General features: G+C 43.7%; 1 protein-coding gene across 2 annotated transcripts in view; it reads left to right on the plus strand.

Annotated features, from left to right (window-relative positions):
• nphp4 (nephronophthisis 4) overlaps positions 1-25,596 on the plus strand; it is a 475,487-nt gene that overhangs the window by 126,737 nt on the left and 323,154 nt on the right. The window lies entirely within an intron of this gene.

Consider the following 25,596-nt stretch of genomic DNA (forward strand, 5'->3'; position numbering starts at 1 on the left):
AGGTGCCAATCACTCAAAACCAGTCCCACTGGGAAGGACATGTCGTTCATATGCCTGATACCAGACTCCTGAAGAAACAGCTCTACTCAGAACTCAGTTGCAGTAGGGGTTCCCAGGAATGCAGCAGAAATGCTTTCGGGATGTCCTCAAAACACCCCAGAAGAGATCAAATATCCCTGCCGACACATGGAAGTCCCCGGCTTGTAACTGACCAAAATGGAGAAGGCACTGAGCACATCAAGAGACTTCGTCGGGGATACGCAGTGGCGAAGTAGAAGCATCAGAGCGAGCTCACAAACTTCCAAACAGCTCATCCACCCGACCCTCCAACCACCACCTGCTTCACGTGTGGCAGAGGCTGCAGATCATGCATTGGACTTATCAGCCATCTCAGAACGCAGCGAACCAGAGAGAAAGCGGGTCAAGCTCAAACCTGATGGATTGCCTAAGAAGAAGGAGGAAAATCAGACATACGGATTCTTGGTTTAGCAGTGGCAAAGGGACACATATTCTGTGTTAAGCAGGAGAAGAAACTAGTTAAGTATGCCCAGAATGTGGACTGTAATAATTTGAGTCACATGGTTGACTGTACGTAAATAAGTCATTAGCCATCTACTTTAAAAAAAATACTCTGGAGCAGCCCTGCTCCTCCTACCTCTGCAGCAACTAATTATGCAATTTAAAAAAGGTAAACTTGCTGTCTGTTGGCAGCCCCTGTGGTTGCTGAAGAATTCCGCATGGAGGATGCCTGGCTGCTTCTTCACTCATCACCAGTCAATTTTGGCATTAGATCCATTGCTTACCTATGCAAGAGGTCCAATACCTGTTTTCGATAGACTGCAATGATACCTGAGAAATAGCTCAAACCAAATTAGTAGTGGCCCAAATGCATCTCAGAATATCACACGGTTAAATTTGTCAATGCTACATTCGCTTTAATTACACCTGAAATTTCTATCTCAATGTTTGTTATGAGGCCAAAGCCATCACGAGTTGTGAGCGTCAGTGTTGATGTGTAGTATAAATGGGATAGTTAATATTGACTCTTGAAGGCTTGATTTAGGGTCAATGCTGTCTTAATCAAGATTAAGTGAGTTGAGTTTTTAAAACTATAAGTACATGTGAACATACAAATTAGGAGTAGGCCATTTGGCCCCTCCAGCCTGCTCTGCCAATCAATATGGCTGATCTGATTAACTTCACATTCCACCTACCCTCTATAACATTTGACTACTTCCTTGTTAGTCAAAAATCTACCTACCTCTGACTTAAAAATATTCATTGACCCTGCCTCCACCTCTCTCTGTGGAAGAGAGTTCCAAAGATTCACGACCCTCTGAGAGAAAAAAATCTTCTCATCTCCGTCTTTAATGGGAGATTCCTTATTTGTAAACTGTGTTCCCTAGTTCTAGCTTCTCCCACAAGAGGAATCATCCTTTCAGCATCCACCCCATCAAGTCCCCTCAGGATCTTATATAGATCACCTCTCAATCTTCTAAACTCCAATGGATTCAAGTCCAGCCTGTCTAACCTTTCTTTGTAAGATATCAGCAGCCCTCCCGTCCCAGGTATCAGTCAAATAAATTTTCTCTGAACTATTTCTAATGCATTCATATCCTTTCTTAAATAAGAGGACCAAAACTGTACACGGTACTCTCAATGTGGCCTCACCAAAGCCTTGTGTAACTATAGCGAAACATCCCTACTTTTATATCCCATTCCTCCTGCAATAAATAACAACATTCCATTTGCCTTCCTAATCACTCACTGTATCTTCATACTAACCTTTCTTGATTCATGTACCAGGACACCTGGTAGATCCCTCTGTACCTCAGAGTTCTGCAATCTCTCTCCATTTAAATAATATGTTGCTTTTCTATTCTTCCTGCCAAAATGGACAAGTTCACATTTTCCCGTTGTACTTCATCTGCCAAATTTTGCCCACTCACTTAACCTATTTATGTCCCTTTGTGGACTCCTAATATCCTCTTCACAACTTACTTTCCTACCTATCTTTGTGTCATCAGCAAATCTAGCAACCATACCTTCGATCCCTTCATCTAAGTCATTGATATGAATTGATAATAGTTGATTTAATAGTTGAATAAGTAACTTTTTTCAGTTTATAAATTGAGAGCAGTACCATTCTCAGTCTTGAGATGTAGTGTATTATTACTGCGCACTGAGGGCATTTGCATTTTGAATTGCCTATGCTTGAGATGTAGAAGTAAAATATTCCACAGGCGGGCATCCTGCAAACAAGTACAAGTACAAACAGCTCGGAGTTGTAGCTCAACCAGGATATGTAGTGCAAATACTGCGCCACATGAATATTGTAGTACCAATACACTTTCACTCAGTGTCTGAAACCTGTCAACGTGCACTTATTTATATTCATTTCAATTATTTTTATGCTAAAATTCAGTACACAGTACAGTAAATAATGTAAATTATTCTCAAAATTTTCCTTTTTTTGTAACTTTAGTATTTTGCTGAAGGAATCCTTTCTACATTACAGCTTCCACTTCAAAAGTACTTCACTAACTGATTTGGGATGTCATGAGATCTTAAAAAGTGCTACAAAAATGCCTCTAAATTCAGAGGCAGGTACAAAATGGAAAAGGAAGCAAAGTGGGCTCTCGGTGAGCTTAGACTGAGTTGAGCACCCAGGAATGCTGAAATGATGATCATAATATGAGTAGACAAATTGCTCTTTCTTCAATTTGGCAGTTTAACCTTTCAGAATTCATTCTTTCCTGGAGGACAGCAGTATTTTATTATTAACTGCTGGAACCTAAGATTGCCCTTTTATGAGTCAGGCCATCAATTGGGATCACTGTGCTTGATCAAGCAACTCAACTGGGTCAAGAAATCCTTCTGTATGGAATAAGTAAGTTCAGGTAGTTGCTAGCACTCAGCTAGGAGGCTGACAAACTAACACATGGGTCACTAGAATGGCCATTAGCTCCATCCCTCCTGATTTTGTCAGTGATCTGAGATGAGAAGACTCAGAGAAAAAACATGCACACAATGATTGTGTCCACATTGTCCACACATGCCCTGGGTCTGTTTCTGGTGATACTGGCTCAGTGACCTGCAGAAATTCTGAAGATACTGCATTCTCAGTTCTCTTAAGTTCTCCTACCCTCTGGCCAGTTCGATTCTCACATGCAGTTGAGTAGTTTGCTTGAGCACAATGATCCCAATTGATGGCCTGACTCTTGAAAGGGCAATCTTAGGTTCCAGGAGTTAAATACTGCTGTCCTCCAGGAAAGAATGAATTCTGAAAGGTTAAACTGCCAAATTGAAGAAAGAGCAATTTGTCTACTCATATCATGATGGTCAATTCAGCATTCTTGGGTGCTCTAGGTCAGGGACTCAGTCTAAGCTCTCTGAGAGCCCACTTTGCTTCCGTTTCCATTTTGTACCTGCCTCTGATTGGCATCTGGTTCCTTTAAGACACATTTTAAAACCTAGCTCTTTGACCAAGCTTTTGGTCACCTGCCCTAATCTGGCTCAAAGCACTTCACAGCCAATGAAGTATTTCTGCAGTGAGCCACTGTTGTAATGTGGGAAATGCAGCAGCTAATTTGCACACAGAAAGCTCCCACAAACAGCAACGTGAAAATGACCAGATATTTTACGTTTATGATGTTGATTTGGAATAGAGAACTGCCTGAACTCCCCTACTTTTCTTTGAAATAGTGCTACTTGATTTTTTTTTTAAGTCCACCTGAGGAGGAATAAGGCCAGAGAGTGCATATGGAGCCTTGGTTTAATGTCTCTTCTGAAAGGTGCCACTGTGGAACATTCCTGTACTGCTACACTGGAGTATCAATGCTGATTTTTGTGCTCAAGTCTTGGAGTGGGACTTGAACCCAGAGCCTTGTGACTCAGAGGCAAGTGTGCAATGAACTGTGCCACGGCTGACATGCAAAGTTGTTGTAAAATGATTGTTGTTTAAGGTGATAACTAGCACTTGTATGGTCAATGATGAATTTTTGCACTTTGTGCATTGGTTCTACCTAATCTAGCTTGGGATGCAATTACAGGCCAGTCAGTGTACCCTCAGTGGTGGGGAAGTTACTAGAAAGAATTGTGAGGGACCGAATATATCTGCATTTGGAGAGGCACGGATTCATCAGGGATAGTCAGCATGGATTTGTTAAGGGAAGGTCATGTTTGACAAATTTGTTTGGATTTTTTGAGGGGGTAACCAGGGGTGTTGATGAGGGTAATGCATTTGATGTGGTCTATATGGACTTTAGCAAGGCTTTTGATAAGGTCCCTCATGGCAGACTGGTCAAGAAAGTAAGAGCCCATGGGACCCAAGGCAAAGTGGCACATTGGATCCAAAATTAGCAGAGAGGTAGGAAGCAGAAGGTGATGTTAGGGGATATTTCTGTGACTGGAAGTCTGTTTCCAATGGGGTTCTGCAGGGCTGGTGCTGGGGCCCTTGCTGTTTGTGGTGTATATAAATGATTTGGACTTAAACGTAGGGGGTATGATCAAGAAGTTTGTGGATGACACAAAAATTGGTAGGGTGGTAAATAGTGAGGAGGATAGCCATAAACTGCAGGAAGACGTCAATGGACTGGTCAGGTGGGCAGGGAAGTGGCAAATGGAATTCAACCCGGAAAAGTGTGAGGTGATGCACTCGGGGATGGCTAACAAGGCAAGAGATTACACTATGGATGGCAGGACCCTGAAAAGCTCTGAAGATCAGAAGGCCCTTGGTGTGTATATCCACAAATCCCTGAAGATAGCAGGGCAGGCAGATAAGGTGGTTAAGAAGGCATATGGGATACTTGTTTTTATTAGCCGAGGCGTAGAATACAAGAGCAGGGAGATTATGCTGGAACTGTATAAAATGCTGGTTAGGCCACAACTGGAGTACTGGGTGCCATTCTGGTCACCACATTATAGGAAGGATGTGATTGCACTGGAGTGGGTGCAGGGGAGATTTACCAGGATGCTGCCTAGGCTGGAGGGCCTGAGGAAAGATTGGATAGGCTGGAATTGTTTTCCTTGGAGGAAGGATGGCTGAGAGTGGACCTGATAGAGGTGTATATGATTATTAGGGGCATAGAGTGGATGGGAAAGCACTTTTTCCATTAATAGAGTGGCCAGTAACCGGGGGCATAAATTTAAGGTAAGTGGTAGAAGGCTAAGAGGGGAGTTGAGGAGAAATCTTTTCACCCAGAGCGTGGTGGGAGTCTGGAACTCACTGCCTCAAAGGGTGTTTGAGTCAGAAACTCTTGTAACATTTAAGAAGTATTTAGATATTCACTTGCATTGCCATAGCCTCCAGGGCTATGGGTCAAGCGCTGGAAAATGGGATTAGTGTAGTCAGATCTTTGTTGATTGGCGTGGACACGAAGGGCTGAATGGCCTCTTTCTGTGCTGTAGATGTCTGAGTCTATAGAGCAGCTCTTTAGCTATGCCACTTTTAAAAAATTAAGATCGTTGCTGAATTTCATCTATCTTGAAATCACAGGACTGAAGTTTCATTCACCACTTACATTTGTGAAGTGTGAAGGGTTAATGTAAATAGACAATCTGCATCATCAGTGATGTAACATCATAGGACAGCAGCGTATGTTGGGAGATAGTTCTTTGTGAAGCCTCGTGCTTAGCCTTATCCTGTACCTAATTAGATGAATGTTTAATAAAAGTTAGAATTTACCAACACCTTTGTCTCCATCAGTCTCTATTGACCCTAACTAAGGATAACTTCAGCTAAGACCCACAACTATGATAACAGATAGTGACAGTGGTAAAAACAATGGAAAAAAAGCACCGTGTAAGCAGCCCAGCAACTGAAAAAAGCAGCAAAAAATGACTGCAAGGAAAGCATAGTGTGGGAACAAATGTCAACAGAACTTGAAGAAAGGCTAGAGTGAAGAAAAGCCTTGGAGAAAATCTTACCCTTACCAGAGTGCTTTGAACATGTGGAAGGCTCGGTTCAGGCTAAGAAGCGACAGAACTGACGTCATAGGGTACAGGACCTTTTCAGGATTAGCAGAGAAGCCTAGTAAGTAAGAGGTCAGTATCTTTCTCTAGGCTCTTATATGCTCAAAAGCAGATGATGTAATGGCATAAATGAAGAAGTGGCAACATACAACTATGTTATAAAAGCTTTGGATGCATATTTCAGCCTTGGAAAGAACACCATTATAGAAAGGACGAAGTTCAATAGACGCACCCAAAGACCGGGAGAGAGCGTAGCTTCCTTCTTTAACAATTCATATCGACCAGTTAGGAATTATGAATATGGAGCCCTGAAAGACAAATTAATTCGGGATCCTATTGTTGTAGGTGTCTGAGAGGAGACTTTATTAGATTTTCTACAGTTGAGGGAGGATTTAACACTATCCGAGGGTGTGCAGCTAACAAGACAACTAGAAGTGAGAAAGTAAAATCGTTTATTCGAGGTAATGGAGATTTTATGGAGAAAAACATCTGACACTACAGTTTGTAGAACATAGAAGTAGCATGCACCTACTCAAAAACAGGGGAAGAGCGAGGAGGGCACGGTACCCGCCATTACTAAATGTTCTCGCTGTGGTGGGAAAAGGCTGCATTGGTGTGAACAATCTTCACCAAAAATGCAGCATGCCATTCCTGAAAGAAGAGAGGATAGTTTTAAGCTGTATGTTGCAGCAAAATGCTCCTAATTCAGAAATTTAAGGAGAAATCAATTAAAGCATTCAATAATTTGAAGATATAACACACAGCAAAGTGCCATTCTTTGGAGAAATTACAGGATCCACTGGGAACTATTGGAGTGCAGACATTATGGTCAACGGACATAAATACAAACTTCAAATTAGACATTGGAGCAGGAGTTTCCATTCTTTCAGACACACAATAGTGGCTAAAACAAGAATCCCGCTAGTCATCGACCATACAGTTCCATGGTCCAGGGGACATTCAACTGAAGATCAAGGGACAGTTGACTGCAACGCTTCAGTTCAAAGGAAGAGAAATCACAGAACTTTGTACATGATCCAAAACCAAGAGAGTTCACTGTTAAACTGAAAAGCTTGCACAGATCTATAACCCATCTATAAACTACAAGAATTAGGAAATAAAAACAAAAAACTGTGGATGCTGGAAATCCAAAACAAAAACAGAATTACCTGGAAAAACTCAGCAGGTCTGGCAGCATCGGCGGAGAAGAAAAGAGTTGACGTTTCGAGTCCTTATGACCCTTCAACAGAACTAGGTGAATCCAAGGAGAGGGGTGATTAAAACATATAAGCTGGTTTAAGGTGGTGGTGGTGGGGGGAGAGAAGTGGAGGGGGGCTGTGGTTGTTGGGACAAGCAAGCAGTGATAGGAGCAGATAATCAAAAGATGTCATACACAAAAGAACAAAAGAACACAGAGGTGTTGAAGTTGGTGATAAACGAATGTGCTAATTAAGAATGGATGGTAGGGCATTCAAGGTACAGCTCTAGTGGGGGTGGGGTGGCATAAAAGATTTAAAAATAATGGAAATAAGTGGGAAAAGAAAAATCTATATAAATTATTGAGAAAAACAAATGGAAGGGGGAAGAAACAGAAAGGGGGTGGGGATGGAGGAGGGAGTTCAAGATCTAAAGTTGTTGAATTCAATATTCAGTCCGGAAGGCTGTAAAGTGCCTAGTCGGAAGATGAGGTGCTGTTTCTCCAGTTTGCGTTGGGCTTCACTGGAACAATGCAGCAAGCCAAGGACAGACATGTGGGCAAGAGAGCAGGGTAGAGTGTTAAAATGGCAAACAACAGGGAGGTTTGGGTCATTCTTGCGGACAGACAGCAGGTGTTCTGCAAAGCGGTCACCCAGTTTACGTTTGGTCTCTCCAATGTAGAGGAGACCACATTGGGAGCAACGAATGCAGTAGAGTAAGTTGGGGGAAATGCAAGTGAAATGCTGCTTCACTTGAAACGAGTGTTTGGGCCCTTGGACGGTGAGGAGAGAGGAAGTGAAGGGGCAGGTGTTACATCTTTTGCGTGGGCATGGGGAGGTGCCATAGGTGGGGGTTGAGGAGTAGGGGGTGATGGAGGAGTGGACCAGGGTGTCCAGGAGGGAACAATCCCTACGGAATGCCGCCGGGGGGGTGAAGAGAAGATGTGTTTGGTGGTGGCATCATGCTGGAGTTGGCGGAAATGGCGGAGGATGATCCTTTGAATGCGGAGACTGCTGGGGTGATAAGTGAGGACAAGGGGGACCCTATCATGTTTCTGGGAGGGAGGAGAAGGCGTGAGGGCGGATGCGCGGGAGATTGGCCGGACACGGTTGAGGGCCCTGTCAACGACCGTGGGTGGAAAACCTCGTTTAAGGAAGAAGGAGGACATGTCAGAGGAACTGTATTTGAAGGTAGCATCATCGGAACAGATGCGATGGAGGCAAAGGAACTGAGAGAATGGGATGGAGTCCTTACGGAAGCGGGGTGTGAGGAGCTGTAGTCAAGGTAGCTGTGGGAGTCGGTGGGTTTGTAATGGATATTGGTGGACAGTCTATCACCAGAGATTGAGACAGAGAAGTCAAGGAAGGGAAGGGAAGTGTCAGAGATGGACCACGTGAAAATGATGGAGGGGTGGAGATTGCAAGCAAAATTAATAAATTTTTCCAAGTCCCGACAAGAGCATGAGGCAGCACCGAAGTAATCATCGATGTACCGGAGAAAGAGTTGTGGAAGTTGTGGAAGAATTAGGAAACCTAGACAAACTGGAAGAATTCAGGACAGAATTTCCAAACTTATTTAGAGGTTCTGGGAAGCTGAAAACAGTCCATCACATCACGTTGACACCAAATGCCAAACCAGTATCCCTGTTCACTCCAAGGAAAGGTCCACAGCCACTTTTACAGAAGGTGAAGCAAGAAATTGAGTCAATGGTGCATCAGGGAGTAATCTCACCTGTAATGAAATTTGCAAGTTGTTGTTCAGGCATGGTTCCAGTACCAAAACTGAATGGATCACTGCGAACCTGTGTTTACCTCAAACAGTTAAGCAAAGTGTGAAAAGGGAGATCCATCCAATGGTAGATGAGGGTCTGGCAAAGCTAGCAAAAAGCAAAATCTTTACCAAATGTCATGACCATGTAAAAAGCATTTATTAAAGTAGTCACTGAGCTAAGAGTTTGTGTGTGTACGGAGCCAAATTTTGATTTAAAAATGGGTCAATTTAAAATTAAAAACAGGTGGCAGATGAATTTCAATGCAGAGAAATGTGAAGTGATTCATTTTTGTAGCAAGAACATGGAGAGACAGCATAAAATAGTGTGCATAACTCTAAAGGTTGTGCAGAAGCAGGGGAATATGGGTATATACGTGCATAAGCCATTGAATGTAGCAGGACAGGTAGAGAGAACATAAATAAAGCATACAGTATCCTGGGCTTTATTAATAGGGGCATAGAGTACAAGATCAAGGAAGCCATGTTGAACTTCTATAAGACACAAGTTCGGCCTTAGCTGGAGTGTTGCATCCAGTTCTGGGCGCCACACTTTAGGAAGGATGTGAAGGCATTGGAGAGAGTGCAGAAAAGATTCACAAGAATGGTTCCAGTGATGAGGAACTTCAGTTATGAAGATAGACTGCAAAAGTTACTGGTTTCCTTAGAGTAAAGAAGGCTGAGAGGAGATTCGATAGAGATATTCAAAGTCTTGAGGGGTCTGGACAGAGAAAATAGGAAGAAACTGGTCCTGCTCGTGAAAGGATCAAGAACAGGACAGCACAGATTTAATGTAATTAGTAAAAGAATCAATAGTGATATGAGGAAATTTTTTTCACATGGTGAGTAGTTAGGGTCTGGAATGCACTTCTGAAGGTGTGGTGGAGGCAGGTTCAATTGAAGCATTCAAGGGAATTAGACTGTTATTTGAAAAGAAAGAATATGCAGGGTTACGGAGAGAAGGTGGGAGAATAGTGCTAGGCGAGCTGCTCATTTGGAGAGCCGGTGGAGATATGATGGGCTGAATGGTCTCCTGCGCCAAAATAATTCTGTATATTGTTGAAAAAGAGATCTGTTGAAGCTTTTTGTCTTGCAGTCATCAGGACACTTTGCAAGACTACTAATATAAGGGGAAAACAGCAATTTATACTGTATGAGAAGAGAGTGCTAATTGGTTGGTTGTGTGAATCAGTATTCATTGAACTTATGAACTCGGCAACTTGCGCAGCTGAGTTCAGTTTTAATGACACCGTGAATGCTCAAATAGGTGGTATTGCCATGGGATCCCGTCTAGGTCCAGCTCTTGCAAACGTCATTGTTGGGTTCCATGAGAAACGTGTCTTCGATGGAATGACACCTAACCTCCTACCCTCGCATATTTCCAATATGTGGATGATATGATCGCTATATTTAAATCCGCAGCTGCAAGTAATAAATTCATTGCATGTCTTAATGGGCTCCATCCTGTGCTCAAATTCACCTTTGAAATGGAGCAGTCAAGTGAGCACCCCTTCCTTGATGTACCAGTTGAGAAATCTGCCAGGAGGTTCTCTACCATGGTCTACTGTAAGTCGACCTTTACTGGTCAATATATGCATTGGGATTCTTAAAGGTCCACACACTATAAGATTGGTCTTATCAGCAACCTCATAAATAGGGCCTGAGCCATGTGCCGACCATGCCAGCTTGATGCTGAAATAGGGCGCATCAAAGGCATCCTGCGAGATAATGGCTACCCTGATCAGATCATTTCGCATTGTATATCACGCAAACTTATGAACAGGCCTAAGGCAATACTTTTGGCCCTGAAAAGTGCCTAGGCTACCTCAGATTACCCTGGAAGGGCAAGGTATCTTGAAAATTTGAGCAACAGGTGAAGCTAGCTGTTTCACGCTGCTACAATGCAGCAGTAATATGAGTGGTGTATGTCACTAGCAGGATGCTGCCTTCAAGCCAAAAAAGACATTCTGCTAATCACATAAATGAGTAATGTGGTATCTGAATTTCAATGCCATTGTAATACTAGGTATGTAAGCTGTACTTTACAATGACTTGTCCTAGATGCTGTTCGCAATGGGCAAGGTACAGACCGTACCCAACTAGCCCAAGCTTGCAAAACTCAAAACACAGTGACCAATATTAGATGTGATTCCGTGATTGGACAACATTTGCTGAATAACCCTCAATGTGCTAAGAATTACACTGACGACCAATTTAAGATTATCAGTCGGGCTTGCAATATGGTGCATTTGTGTGTACTGGAAGCTACATGTATTAATACACAGAGCCCTATTCTTTTCAGACAGAAAGAACATGCGCACACATTGTGCCTGTTTCAGCTAAACAAAGTAAGTGACAGCCATTCACTGACTCATTCCTCAGGGCAATGCCTTCTTGATGAATCAGGGTAAAGCTGCCTGTTTCAATTTCAAACAATTCTTGGCATTTAACCATCAGTCAGTATAAATTGGTGCATTCTCTATGTCAATGCCTCTACCTATCAGAGTCTACTTGCCAACCTATCAACGCTCTCTTCACATACAGTATAAATTATTGTTATCCCCTCAAATTGGTATTCTTGCGAAATGTCTTGTTGAGTTTTTTTTAATTCATTTATGAGATGTGGGCTTCTCTGGCTGGGATAACATTTATTGCCCATCCCTAGTTGCCCTTGAGGAGGTGGTAGTGAACGGCTTTCTTGAACTGCTGCAGTCCATGTTGTACAGGTACACCCAGAGTGCTGTTAGAGAGGGAGTTCCAGGATTTTAACCCAGTGACAGTGAAGACACGGCGATATATTTCCAAGTCAGGATGGTGAGTGACTTAGAGGAGAACTTCCAGGTGGTGGTGATGCCATCTATCTGCTGCCCTGATCCTTTTAGATGGTAGTAGTTGTGAGTTTGGAAGGTGCTGTGGAAGGAGCCTTGGTGAATTCCTGCAGTGCACGTTGTAGATGATACACACTGCTGCTACTATGCGTTGGTGGTGGAGAAAGTGAATGTTTGTGTATGTGGTGTCAATCAAGCAGGCTGTTTTATCCTGGATGATGTCAAGCTTCTTGAGTTTTGTGGGAGCTGCACTCATCCAGGCTTGTGGGGAATATTCCATCACACTCCTGACTTGTGCCTTGAAGATGGTGAACAGGCTTTGCAGAGTCAGGAGGTGGGTTACATGATTTCCAGCCTCTGACCTGCTCTTGTAGCCACAGTATTTATATGGCTAGTCCAGTTCAATTTCTGGATGATGGTAACCCCCAAAATGTTGAGTGGGGGATTCAGTGATGGTGATGCCATTTAACATCAAGGGGCAATGGTTAGATTCTCTCTTGTTAGAGATGATCATTGCCTGACATTTGTGTGGTGCGACTGTTGCCTGTTGTCAGCACAAGCCTGGATATTGCCCAAGTCTTTCTGCATTTGGACATGGACTGCTTCAGTAATGGAGGAGTTGTGAATGGTGCTGAACATCGTGGAATCATCAGCGAACACCTCTGACCTTATGATGGGCGGAAACTCATTTCTCGTTATCTTGACTCCCTTCTCTCTCCCCTTGTCTAGTCCCTCCCCACCTACATCCGTGATTCCTCTGACACCTTACGTCATATCAACAATTTCCAGTTCCCTGGCCCCAACCGCTTCCTCTTCACCATGGACATCCAATCCCTCTACACCTCCATCCCCCACCAGGATGGTCTGAGGGCCCTTAGCTTCTTCCACGAACAGAGGCCCGAGCAATCCCCATCCACCACTACTCTCCTCTGTCTGGCTGAACTTGTTCTCGCACTGAACAATTTCTCCTTCAACTCCTCTCACTTCCTCCAAATAAAAGGTGTGGCTATGGGTACCTGCATGGGCCCCAGCTATGCCTGTCTCTTTAAGGGGTATGTGGAACATTCCTTGTTCCAGTCCTACTCCGGCCCCCTTCCACAACTCTTTCTCCGGTACATCGATGATTACTTCGGTGCTGCTTCATGCTCTCGTCGGGTCTTGGAAAAATTTATTAATTTTGCTTGCAATCTCCACCCCTCCATCATTTTCACGTGGTCCATCTCTGACACTTCCCTTCCCTTCCTTGACTTCTCTGTCTCAATCTCTGGTGATAGACTGTTCACCAATATCCATTACAAGCCTACCGACTCCCACAGCTACCTTGACTACAGCTCCTCACACCCCGCTTCCGTAAGGACTCCATCCCATTCTCTCAGTTCCTTCGCCTCCGTTGCATCTGTTCCGATGATGCTACCTTCAAATACAGTTCCTCTGACATGTCCTCCTTCTTCCTTAACCGAGGTTTTCCACCCACGGTCGTTGACAGGGCCCTCAACCATGTCTGGCCCATCTCCCGCGCATCCACCCTCACGCCTTCTCCTCCCTCCCAGAAACATGATAGGGTCCCCCTTGTCCTCACTTATCACCCCAGCAGTCTCCTCATTCAAAGGATCATCCTCCGCCATTTCCGCCAACTCCAGCATGATGCCACCACCAAACGCATCTTCCCTTCACCCCCCCCGTCGGCATTCCGTAGGGATTGTTCCCTCCGGGACACCCTGGTCCACTCCTCCATCACTCCCTACTCCTCAACCCCCACCTATGGCACCTCCCCATGCCCACGCAAAAGATGTAACACCTGCCCCTTCACTTCCTCTCTCCTCACCGTCCAAGGGCCCAAACACTCGTTTCAAGTGAAGCAGCATTTCACTTGCATTTCCCCCAACTTAGTCTATTGTATTAGTTGCTCCCAATGCGGTCTCCTCTACATTGGAGAGACCAAACGTAAACTGGGTGACCGCTTTGCAGAACACCTGCAGTCTGTCCGCTAGAATGACCCAAACCTCCCTGTTGTTTGCCATTTTAACACTCTACCCTGCTCTCTTGCCCACATGTCTGTCCTTGGCTTGCTGCATTGTTCCAGTGAAGCCCAACGCAAACTGGAGGAACAGCACCTCATCTTCCGACTAGGCACTTTACAGCCTTCCGGACTGAATATTGAATTCAACAACTTTAGGTCTTGAGCTCCCTCCTCCATCCCCACCCCCTTTCTGTTTCTTCCCCCTTCCTTTTGTTTTTTCCAATAAATTATATAGATTTTTCTTTTCCCACCTATTTCCATTATTTTTAAATCTTTTATGCTCCCCCCACCCCCACTAGAGCTATACCTTGAGTGCCCTACCATCCATTCTTAATTAGCACATTCGTTTAGATAATATCACCAACTTTAACACCTCTGTGTTCTTTTGTTCTTTTGTCTTTGAAATCTTTTGATGATCTGCTTCTATCACTGCTTGCTTGTCCCTACAACAACAGCACCCCCTTCCACTTCTCCTCCCCGCCCCCCCCACCTTAAACCAGCTTATATTTCACCTCTTCCTTGGATTCACCTAGTTCTGTTGAAGGGTCATGAGGACTCGAAACGTCAACTCTTTTCTTCTCCGCCGATGCTGCCAGACCTGCTGTGTTTTTCCAGGTAATTCTGTTTTTGTTTTGGATTTCCAGCATCCGCAGTTTTTTGTTTTCATCTTCCTTTGTGCTAGGTAGGACTCCAACCAGTGGAGAGTTTTCCCCCTGATTCCCATTGACTCCAGTTTTGCTAGGGCTCCTTGATACCACACTCTGTCAAATGTGGCGCTGATATCAAGGGTAGTCACTCTCACCTCACCTCAGGAGTTCAGCTCTTTTGTCCATGTTTGAACCAAGGCTGTAATGACGTCAGGAGCTGAGTGGCCCTGGTGAAACCCAAACTGGGCGTCATTATGCAGCTTATTGCTAAGCAAGTACTGCTTGATTGCACTGTTTATAACCCCTTCCATTACTTTACTGATGAAGGAGAGTAGACTGATGGGCCAATAATTGGCTGGGTTGGATTTGTCCTGCTTTTTGTAGACAGGACATCCTGGGCAATTTTCCTCATTGTCCGGTAGATGCCAGTGTTGTAGCTGTACTGGAACAGCTAGGCTAGGGGCGTATCAAGTTCTGGACCACAAGTCTTCAGTAATATTGCCAGAATATTGTCAGGGCTCATAGCCTTTGCAGTATCCAGTGCCTTCAGCTGTTTCTTGATATCATGTGGAGTGAATCGAATTGGCTGAAGACTGGCATCCACTCGGCACTTCTGGCTGATAATTGTAGCAAATGCTTCAGCTTTTATCTTTTGCACTGCTGTGCTGGGCTCCTCCATCATTGAGGATGGGAATATTTGTGGAGCCTCCTCCGCCAGTGAGTTGTTTAATTGTCCACCACCATTCACGACTGGATATGGCAGGACCGCAGAGCTTAGACCTGATCTATTGGCTGTGGGCTCCGTCATTCACTTGCTGCTTATCCTCTTTGGCACGCAAGTAGTCCTGTGTTATAGCTTCACCAGGTTGACACCTCATTTTTAGGTGTGCCTGGTTCTGCTCCTGGCATGCCTTCCTGCACTCTTCATTGAACCAGGGTTGATCCCCTGGCTTGATGATAAAGGTAGAGTGGGGGATATGCTGGGCCATGAGGTTACAGATTGTGTTCAAGCACAATGCTGCTGTTGATGGTCCACAGTTCCTCATGGATGCTCAGTTTTGAGTTGCTAGATCTGTTTGAAATTTTTCCCTCTTAGCACGGTGGTAGTGCCACACAACACAATAGAGGGTATCCTCAATGTGAAGGCAGGACTTCATCTCCACAATGATTGTGCAGTGCTCGCTCCCACCGATACTGTCACGGACAGATGCATCTGCAGCAGGCAGGTTGATGAGGATGAGATCAAGGATGCTTTTCCCTCTTGTTGGTTCCCTCACCACCTGCCACAGCCTCAGTCTAGCAGCTATGTCATTTAGGACTTGGCTAGCTTGGTCAGTAGTGGTGCCAACGAGCCACTCCTGATGATAGACATTGAAGTCCCCCATCCGGACTACATTCTGCGTCCCTACCACCCTCAGTGCCCCCTGCAAGCGGAGTTCAAAATGGAGAAGCACTGATTCATCAGCTGAGGGAGGGTGGTACGTAATCAGCAAGGGTTTCCTTGCCCGTGATTGACATGATGCCATGAAACTTCATGGGGTCCAGAGTCGATGTTGAGGACTCCTAGGACAACTCCGTCCTGACTGTATATCACTGTGCCACCACCTCTGCCGGGTCTATCCTGTTGCCCTTACCTGGTCTGGCCTACATGTAACTCCAGACCCACAGCAATGTGGTTGACTCTTAAATGCCCTCTGATATGGCGTAGCAATTGGCACTCCATTGTAACAAACCGCTTCAATGTCACAAAAAAGGAACGAAACCAGATGGTCCACCTGGCAACGACCTAAGCACCGGAAACGAAATCAGTAATCTCAGCCCTTTCGACCCTGCCGAACACCTGGGGATGGTGCCAAAGTTGGGAGAGCTGTCTCACAGACTATTCAAGCAACAGCCTGACATAGTCATCCTCAGTGAATCATACCTTACAGCTAACATCCCAGAAACCACCATTAACGTCTCTGAGTATCTCTTGTCCCGGATCCTCAGGGCACTACCCTAGATCTCCAGATTACTTGTCCAGCGACAATACCACCATCGCCTTCCCTTATGCAAGCGCGAGACGAAAAGCTTTGTTGAGTCTCTTTTTTTCAGCAATTCTCAAGTTCTGCACTACCAAAATACCTATTTGATTTTTTTTGTGACCTCCCAGACATAAACCTTTTAAATTCTCCCTTTGAGTGACCAAGTTAGCAATGGCCTCTTTTTTTTGCCAATAATTCATGTCTTCTTTGGTCAAAGTCTCTTTTTGCTGAAACAACAATGTCATTAAGATGCTTTTTATGTTCTAGCAAGAATGTTTGATATTCTTGTCTAGTTTGTTCTTTGAGCAGTTTAAAATATCTCAGTTTTTCCTCATGCCACTCAGATGAGATCTTATTTGATTCTTCTCGAGCTAGGTTGACAGCTTCTGCATTTTGAGTTTTTGCTTTTTTCTCTAAAATCTTAAGTCTGTCGCTTAATTCACAAATTAATTTATCAAAATCATAGTTTGAACTGAACTCAGTATCTCCTAGCTTTGAAGCTGCATACTGTGATTCCACACTGATGAATGTGCCAACTCTTTGTGCTGCTTCAGAGCTATTCAATTCAGTGCTATCTGCCGTTAACCCTTTAGGATCACTGAGATTTCAAAAATCCTTCCTGTGCTGTATTTTGATTTGGGACTTCTGTAGATCCCTCTTCTACCTCGTTCTACTCACTGGACTTTGCTTCAGCCTTTAAGTTACCAAGGGACTCCCTCAGGCGCTTTGACTAAGTGGGGCATCTCCCTTACTATCTCTTTACCTGCGTGGGGATCTCCCTGGTTCCTGTTTAATTCTGTGGGCTTTTGCCCAGCCGGTTCAACATTCATGGGTTCTGTCGCCACCCGCACTACACCCTCAACCCTATAGGCTTTCTGTACCTTTTCCAGCTGGCCCTGCCACCTGAGCTCTCCGGGTTAGCGGGGGCAGGGAGCTGGTGGAAGAGAGAGAGAGAGAAAGGGGTCTGGGGAGCAAGTGAGCGGGTGAAAGAGAAGGGAAAAGGGGGGATGGTAGAAAGAGAGAGAAAGAGGGGAAGAGAAGGGGAAGGAGGAAATGGAGGAAGAGAGGAGGTAGGAGTGGGGGTAGTGGAGGGGGCGGGAAAATAGGGGTTTAGAGGCGGCAAAAAAGGAGGAAGGAGATGGGTCAGAAACCTGCTGCAATCTAGGGTTTGGGGGAAGTGGTGTGCTGCACCAGTTATAGGTTATGAAGAAAAGCATAAAACTAGCTTGGCAAAACATATATGTTGAAACAGAGTCTGCTTTTTCTAAAGTTAACTCAGTTTTAGAATGCTTGAAGCTGTAAAAATTCAGAAGAATGGGAACAAACTCTATTATCATTTCTGGTGTCTGAATGCTTAAGGTAAGTGCTTTTGCTAATCACAAGTGTTTGATCCCTGTGCTTTGGGGCAACTGATGGCAATGATGTTAGTTACGCTACTTGCAATGTTAAATGCTAGCTAAATGAATGCTTTTCAGTGCAATTGATGTCAAATGATGGCTAAAGATTGCTTTTGAGCACAACTGATGCCAAATATGTGTAAATGAATGCAAATGATGTCAAAATACTTAATAGGGAAGGCTTTGTTGAAGAAAAGTGACAATATCAACTTAGTGCATTTGAATTACCATTCCAGTGTTCCAGAATGGTCTGGCTGCATCTGAACTTCTATTGGGAAGTCAACTGTGAACTCAACTTCCTGTTCTTCTGTACATGCTTATGCCATGCCTCAAACCAACAAATATTTAGAGAGAGAGAGGAGGATGGGAATTGTGCAAACTAACCAGGAACTATGATCAACTCCATAGAGTGCACGGACTGTGGAGAGAAAGACAGAGTTAACGTTTCGAGTCTGTAAGACACTTCTTCAGAACATTTGGGTTCATACGAGTCATATGGACTTGAAACGTTAACTCTGTCTTTCTCACCACAGATGCTGTCAGGCCTGCTGAGTTTTTCCAGCACTTTTTGTTTTTGTTTCAGATTTCCAGCATACGCAGTATTTTGCCTTTGCCATAGAGTACATAACTTATTAGAACACCAGGCAGGGGAGTCAGTATGGATTTGTGACCAAAATTGTGAAGACCAGGTTTAGGAAAAAAGACTATATCTGTGATCTTATCTTGTGGAGACTGCAAATGGAATAGTGAGAAGAAACAGAAGTGCACACGTATCTACAAGACGATGACTTTCAATGGAATGGACCAATTACCCATAAGATCATGAAGACAACCTGAGCAGAGATCCAGTATCCTCTGATGATTCACATTCTGCTCTCCAAGTTCGAGAGGGAACATGGAGAACTTGACTCCTATCCATCCTCTGGTAGAGCTGAGAACAAGACCGGGGAGATTGGTGAAACTATGACAACGATTATCTCTGTGAACCACGGATGAAGGCTGAGGCTTTGTGTGTGTGTGTGTGTGTGTGTGTGTGTGTTTGTGTGTGTGTGTGTGTGTGTGTGTGTGTGTGTGTGTGTGTGTGTGTGTGTGTGGTGGGGGGGGGGTGCGCGGTGGGGGGTAGATGTAGGATAATGTAGATAATGTATTTAATAGAGTCAGAGACTTGGTGGGGGAGATGTAGTGTAAAGAGTTAATGTAAATAGATAGTTTAAATCATTAGCAATGTAAGATCACATGACAACAGAGTACGCTGAGGGATAGTTCTATGTGAACTCTCGTGCTAAGCCTTATCCTGTAATTGGTTGGAAAAATGTTTAATAAATGTTAAAGTTTATCAACAGCCTTGCCTCCAGCATTTTCCATTGATCCTAAATAAGGGCAACCTCAGCTAAGACCCACAACGATAATAACAGAATTTGTTCCCTTCAAAGAGAATGTAATTTGGATAATGCGAATAACCTGTTGCCTACCTTGCCACTAAGACAAGGACTGTGGTTGATTTTGGCCATTAGTTTCTTTTGGAAAGAAAGCTTTTGGTAAACTAAATGCTTAAATAGTGAATAGATTTAATAAATTGTTCCTCCTTATAGCACCACTGGATGAAGCAAGGCACATCAAGGCGAATTAGGATTCACTTGACTTATGCAGTAGTAATTCTTGAGGTAACATGAGCAGAGTTACTTTGATGTTCTGCAGACATGTTTACATTCTTAGCCCAGGCATTGCTTTATTGATTTCATAAACCAGAATGACAAATGCTGTGATGAAAATTTGTTCTGTTCCATCTAGAAGAAGTGTGATAGCCTTCAACCCTGAAGCAGTAATAGTAAGAAAAATGTGTAAGTTCTTTAAAATGTTTGGAGAACCTGTTATTGTTTTAAAAAATATTTTAAAGTACTTTTAAGAGACTCTATCGATTGTAAATGAACTTATTATAATTTTTGGATAATAAGGAATACTGGTCAATGTGACCTGATGACACTTGACCTGGAAGTAATACCAACAGGAAGGAAGTTAAAACACAGAGCCCACATGGTAGACAGACAAACAGGAAAGGGGAGAGCTGGAGAGAGAGCAAGATGAGCCAGAGAACATGATTTCTGAGCAGTTGAAATGAACGTTTAGGACCACTGCCGCTGTTCCTTTCATTTCGGAGTGACTGAATTCCCAGAGGCGGCTATACCGTATGAAGGTAAAGGCAATTCTGTTAGATCCATGCTACCACAACTGATGGGAGCTGAGAATTGAGAAGGTTCCAGAAAGAAGAGTGACGTTGTGTACAAGATTGCACCAGCGGAACTCTGTGCAGAAATGCTGCCTGCGAAGAATCAGCTAAACCCTTGAAGGAAAGGGCCTGGAATTCTGCCCAAGGAAGATCTGAGCTTGGAAGAATTGTGTGGCTGAAATTGGTGCTATAGAGGTGGATTGGACTGGACTGTCTAGAAGGTCCGTGAGACCTACCTTTGCTGTATCTGTTATTCCTTGTGTAATTTTTAGTTTGCACTTGTCTTGATTTGCATGTTAATTTATGTTTAATTCACGTTGATTCTGATTTGTGTTAAAGTAAAAGTTATAAAAAATGAATTCTTGTTCAGTAATTTCTTCATTTGGACGATCCTTTGGTAAATTTGGATCGTTTGGTTTACAGTGGTGGGGAGAGGGTGAATCCAACTGCAGCCTGGACACAATCATTTGGGACCGAGAAGGGAAAGGAACGTAGAGTGCTTTTGGTCTTTCTTCAATGACCACAGAATCCTATACAGGGTATGCTGGTGGAATAGAAGACTTATTTACAGACAATTCTTCTTCATGCTTCAGAATTCCTCAGTCTGGGGGCAGCTTGCCATCTCATAAAAGGATGGTTTGCGCTGTGGTGGTCAACTCTATGTTAAGCATTGCCTGGTGTGGTTCAGGAGCCCCAATCTGGCATGGCAGTCCCCGCTACATTTGCTGTAGAGGAAGGTAGTAGGCTGAGAAGGTGCATGGTTCACTAGCCTCTTTTTGCCAGCTGAGCTTTTCATTTCTTTTTGCCTCTTCCAATGCCCTTCCAAAAAGTCTACTTCTAGAGGTCACGGCCATCAGCGACTGTCTCCCAGTTGTCAGTGTTGATGTCCGCCACCTTCATATCTTGCTTGCAGGTGTCCTTGGAGCGGAGACATAGACTCGGAAGTGGTCATGACTCTGGCCAATTCACCGTATGGAAGGTCTCTGGGTATATGGCCATCATCAACCCAATGAATGTGGCCAAGCCAGTCCAGCAAAGAATGTATGCTAATGGAATTAGCAGCCCCCATGACCTCTGAGTTGGAGACCTTGTCATGCCAAGAGATGCTGAGGATATGCCTGAGGCAGCGAAGGTGGAAACTGTTCCACCTTTTCTCCTGCCTAGCATATATTGGCTAGGTTTCACCACTGTAGAGGAGTGTGCTAAGGATGCAGGCATGGTAGATCCGCAGTTTTGTGTTCTTAATCAAGTTTCTGTTGTTACAAACACTCTTACTTAGTTTAGGCATAACAGCTGCAGCTTTTGCGATACCTGTGTTGGTTTCAGCATCAAGTGACAGATTGCTGGTGATTGTGGAGCCTAGAATATGAAGCTATCAACAATCTCCAGTGTCACATCATCAATGCTGTTAGATGGCGGTATGTTAGTGTGGTATCATTAGCATAGAGTAGCTCTCTAATGAGGACTCAGTGTATCTTTATCTTGGATTTTGGGCAAGCAAGGCTGAACAGCTTTCTGTCAGTTCTGGTATGTAAGTAGACATCCTGTGTAGATGACCTGAAGGCATATGACACAAGCAAAGAGAAGAATATTCCAAAGAGCGTTGGTGCCAGAACACAACCTTGTTTGACCCCCACTGCAGATCTCAAATGGTTCCGATGTTGCTCTGTCATCATTGACCTTACCCATCGTGCTGTCAAGGGAAGAGGGGATCACATGGAGCAGCTTTGGCAGGCTGCAAATTTTCTCCAGCAGCTTAAATGGACCACCTCTGCTTACCTGGTCAAATGCCTTAATGAGTTCGATTAAGGCAAGATATAGTGGTCTCCTTTGTTCACTTCATTTCTCTTGCAGCTGTGGTACTGGGAAGATCATGATAATTGCAGATCTTCCAGTTCTGAAACCACGCTGGGATTTGGGATAGATGTATCCAGCCAAAATCTGCAATCTTGTTCTTGTACAGGGTCACAATCTTTGCATCTCTCACATCCTGAGGCACTGCCCCCTATCTCCAGCAGAGACAGAGAAGTTCGTGCAGACGCTGTTGGACTGCCGGTTTCCTGTGCTTGGTGAGTTCTGGTGGTATAGCAGCAGCACCTGGAGCTTTCCCCATGGAAAGTGAGCCAGTAGCCTTGTGTCTTGAAGCTATTAATGTATATATTTTGGAAAATATTTTTCTTTGAAAATAGAGATTTGGTCTGCGGGTGTGCCTTAATTAGATTAAAGTCAGCTTGTCTGGGTGCTTTGATATGTACTAGTTTGAGATGTAAGCAGAAAGGTAGAGCGTATTTGCATTTTTTGAATAGAGCATACAAGAAGTGAGGTGAATGCCTTGATGCCGTTCTAGCAGCTGGCAAGCAATATGTTTGTATTACTAATAAAATTTGGTGCAATGAATGGGGTTTCATTGCTAAAAGGTAAAGTTCAGAGACTGGTGAGACAATGAGAATTTGAATTCAATCAGTGGTGGTAGGTATAACTTCAGTAGTTTTCCGGTTTGCAGAGCAGAGCCAATGTAAGATCAAAAGGCAGCTGCGAGCCTTCAACGGACTCCACAGTGAAAAGAACCTTATTTTGAATTCGTAGGGTGAAAATGCTTTGCCTGGTGTTTAGTTAAGTCTATGGGTTGCTGTTGCCTTAATGGAGATTAGTTTGGGAATTTGTTAAAAGTTATGATGGGAGTTGTTTGTAACCATGTGTATATATATTTTTAACCTGTGTAAATTACTAAAATGTTTCAATTAGTTTAATGTAAAGCCTCAAGAGCTGATGGTCAGATTCTTGAATTTAGAGTCGCATTTCAAGCATAACACTTAGAATTATAGGTTATGACAGTTGTTTAAAGTTTCCCCCTGGGATTTTTAAATAACTCCGCTTTCCCAGTTGCATCAGTCATAACACTTTATTAAGCTCCTCTGCTGTGGATACAATATCCACTCTGCCATGACAGCCAGGCTTTCTGTGGTGCCTAGAGTTTCCTCGGTGACAGTGCTCTCCCTAGAGTACAACTCTAGAAAGTGTTTCACCCATCTCCAACTGATTATTGCAGTCAGTGATAGCCTCCCTGAGTTTGTTTTCAGTGAAGCTGTTTTCTTTGCTGATGGACCTATTGCCTTTTTGATTCCTTCATACGTGCCCATGACATTCCCTGTGTTGAAGGACATCTGGATATTCTGGCAGAATTGGAACCAGTATTTGGTGCAACGCCTAGCGGTTTGTTGAACTTCGAGTGGCGCTGAGCACATTCAGAGTTTTCTTGCTCGCAGCTCTCTTGTAATTAATGAGAGGTCAAATCACAGTGATGTTAGTCTTGAACCAGTCAGCATTTTTCCTCTCTTGATTCTCATATGTTGAGAGTGTAGTGCTTTAGATGGTGTCTGGGAGTGTGTTCCATTTCGCTTTTGCACTCTGTATGTGAATGTTGGAGAGCACCTGTTCAATTGAGTCAAGGTTTTTATCAGTATGACTGATATGAGATTGGTATTTCAGCTTTGAATGAAAAAAAACTACAGGTGTAGCATCCTCACCCTGCTACACACCAGGGAGTGATCTGTATCACAATCAGCACTGTGGTAACTCTTTTGAGTAAACACGTTTCCATCTGTTCCTATTCAGATGAAGTTACATTGTTTCATAGTTTGCCATTGTGAGATTTGAACTCTTGATCTTGGGGTTACAAGCCCAGTACTATAACCACTTGGCTATTTAGGCCAGCACTGTGGTAACTCTTTCGAGTACAAACACGTTTTCCATCTGTTCCTATTCAGATGAAGTTACATTGTTTCATAGTTTACCATTGTGAGATTTGAACTCTCAATCTTGGGGTTACAAACCCAGGCCCATAACCACTTGGCTATTTAGGCCAAGCTCGCCAGCACTGTGGTAACTCTTTCGAGTACAAACACATTTCCATCTGTTTCAGATGAAGTTACATTGTTTCATAGTTTGCCATTGTGAGATTTGAACTCTTGATCTTGGGGTTACAAGCCCAGTACCATAACCACTTGGCTATTTAGGCCAGCACTGTGGTAACTTTTTCGAGTACAAACCCATTTCCATCTGTTCCTATTCAGATGAAGTTACATTGTTTCATAGTTTACCATTGTGAGATTTGAACTCTTGATCTTGGGGTTACAAACCCAGTACCATAACCACTTGGCTATTTAGGCCAAGCTCGCCAGTACTGTGGTAGCTGTGTGTGTTGAGAATACTGTTCAACGAGTCAAGCCTGGTGGTGATCAGGTCCAACTGGTGCTAATGCCCTAATCTTTGACGTATCCAGGACACTTTGTAGCATGGTTTGTCCTGAAAGAAGATATTGGCTACAGAAAGCTCATAGTAGCAAAAAAGCTCAAGTACCCCCTGTTTGTTCTCATTTAACTTTCTGTTGGATCCAATGCCCTTGCTTTGTTGGGGCTAAAAGATCTGGGTTGCATGCTTGTTTCGGGGTGACTGAGTTGGTACAGAGACAGAGAACATCAGGAGATCATTGTTAGAATAAATATAGGCTGTTTATTTACAAAACTAAGCTCAGCAGCTACACTTGTGTGATCACAACTCTGTCTTCACTCTTCAGTGTCTAACTCAAGACTTCTCTACAGAGGTAGACCATGCTACTCTGCTATTGGATATTAAGATCATGTGATCTTACATTACAACACTTGCCTTAAGGATATGTTCAACACCAGATTACTACACTTTCCTAGGCCATGTGCCCACAATAGAGGGCCATGCCTCATGGTCCAGGCGCACATTTGCATTGAAATCCCGTACTACATAAAGCTGTTGGGATTCTAGCATAGCAGTGTCAAGCTCCTCATGGAACTGGCCTTTCATCTCTGTATTGGAGCGCAGCATAAGAACATAAGAAATAGGAACAGGAGTACACCATTTGGCCCCTCGAGCCTACTCTACCATTCAATAAGATCATTGCTGATCTTGTGTTTCAATTTCCAAAATCTCGTCTACCCCTGATAATCTTTGATTCCCTTGTCTAACAAGAATCTCTCTACCTCTACCTTAAAAATATTCAATGGCCCCACCTCCACCACCTTCTGAGGCAGAGAATTCCTAAGTCATACAACCCTCTGAGAGAAAAAAATTTCTTCTCATCTCTTCCTAAAAGGGCGACCCCTAATTTTAAAACTGTGCCCTCTAGTTCTGGACTCATTCACAAGAGGAAACATCCTTTCGATGTCCACCTTGTCAAGGCGGTTCAGGACCTTGTATCCTTCAACAAAATCACCCCTCTCTCTTCTAAACTCCCGTGGAATCAAGCCCAGTCTGTCCAACCTTTCCTCATAAGACGGCCCACTCATCAATCTGGTAAACCCCCTTTGAACAGCCTCCAATGCATTTACATCCTTCCTTAAATAAGGAGACCAAAAACTGTACACAATATTTGAGGTGTGGTCTCACCGATGCCCTGTATAACTGAAGCATAACATCCTTACTTTTATGTTCAATCCTTCTCATAATAAAGGATAGCATTCCACTAGCCTTCTAAATTGCTTGCT

This window comes from Carcharodon carcharias, chromosome 15 (genome assembly GCF_017639515.1).
Source record: "Carcharodon carcharias isolate sCarCar2 chromosome 15, sCarCar2.pri, whole genome shotgun sequence".
Classification (NCBI taxonomy): Eukaryota; Metazoa; Chordata; class Chondrichthyes; order Lamniformes; family Lamnidae; genus Carcharodon; species Carcharodon carcharias.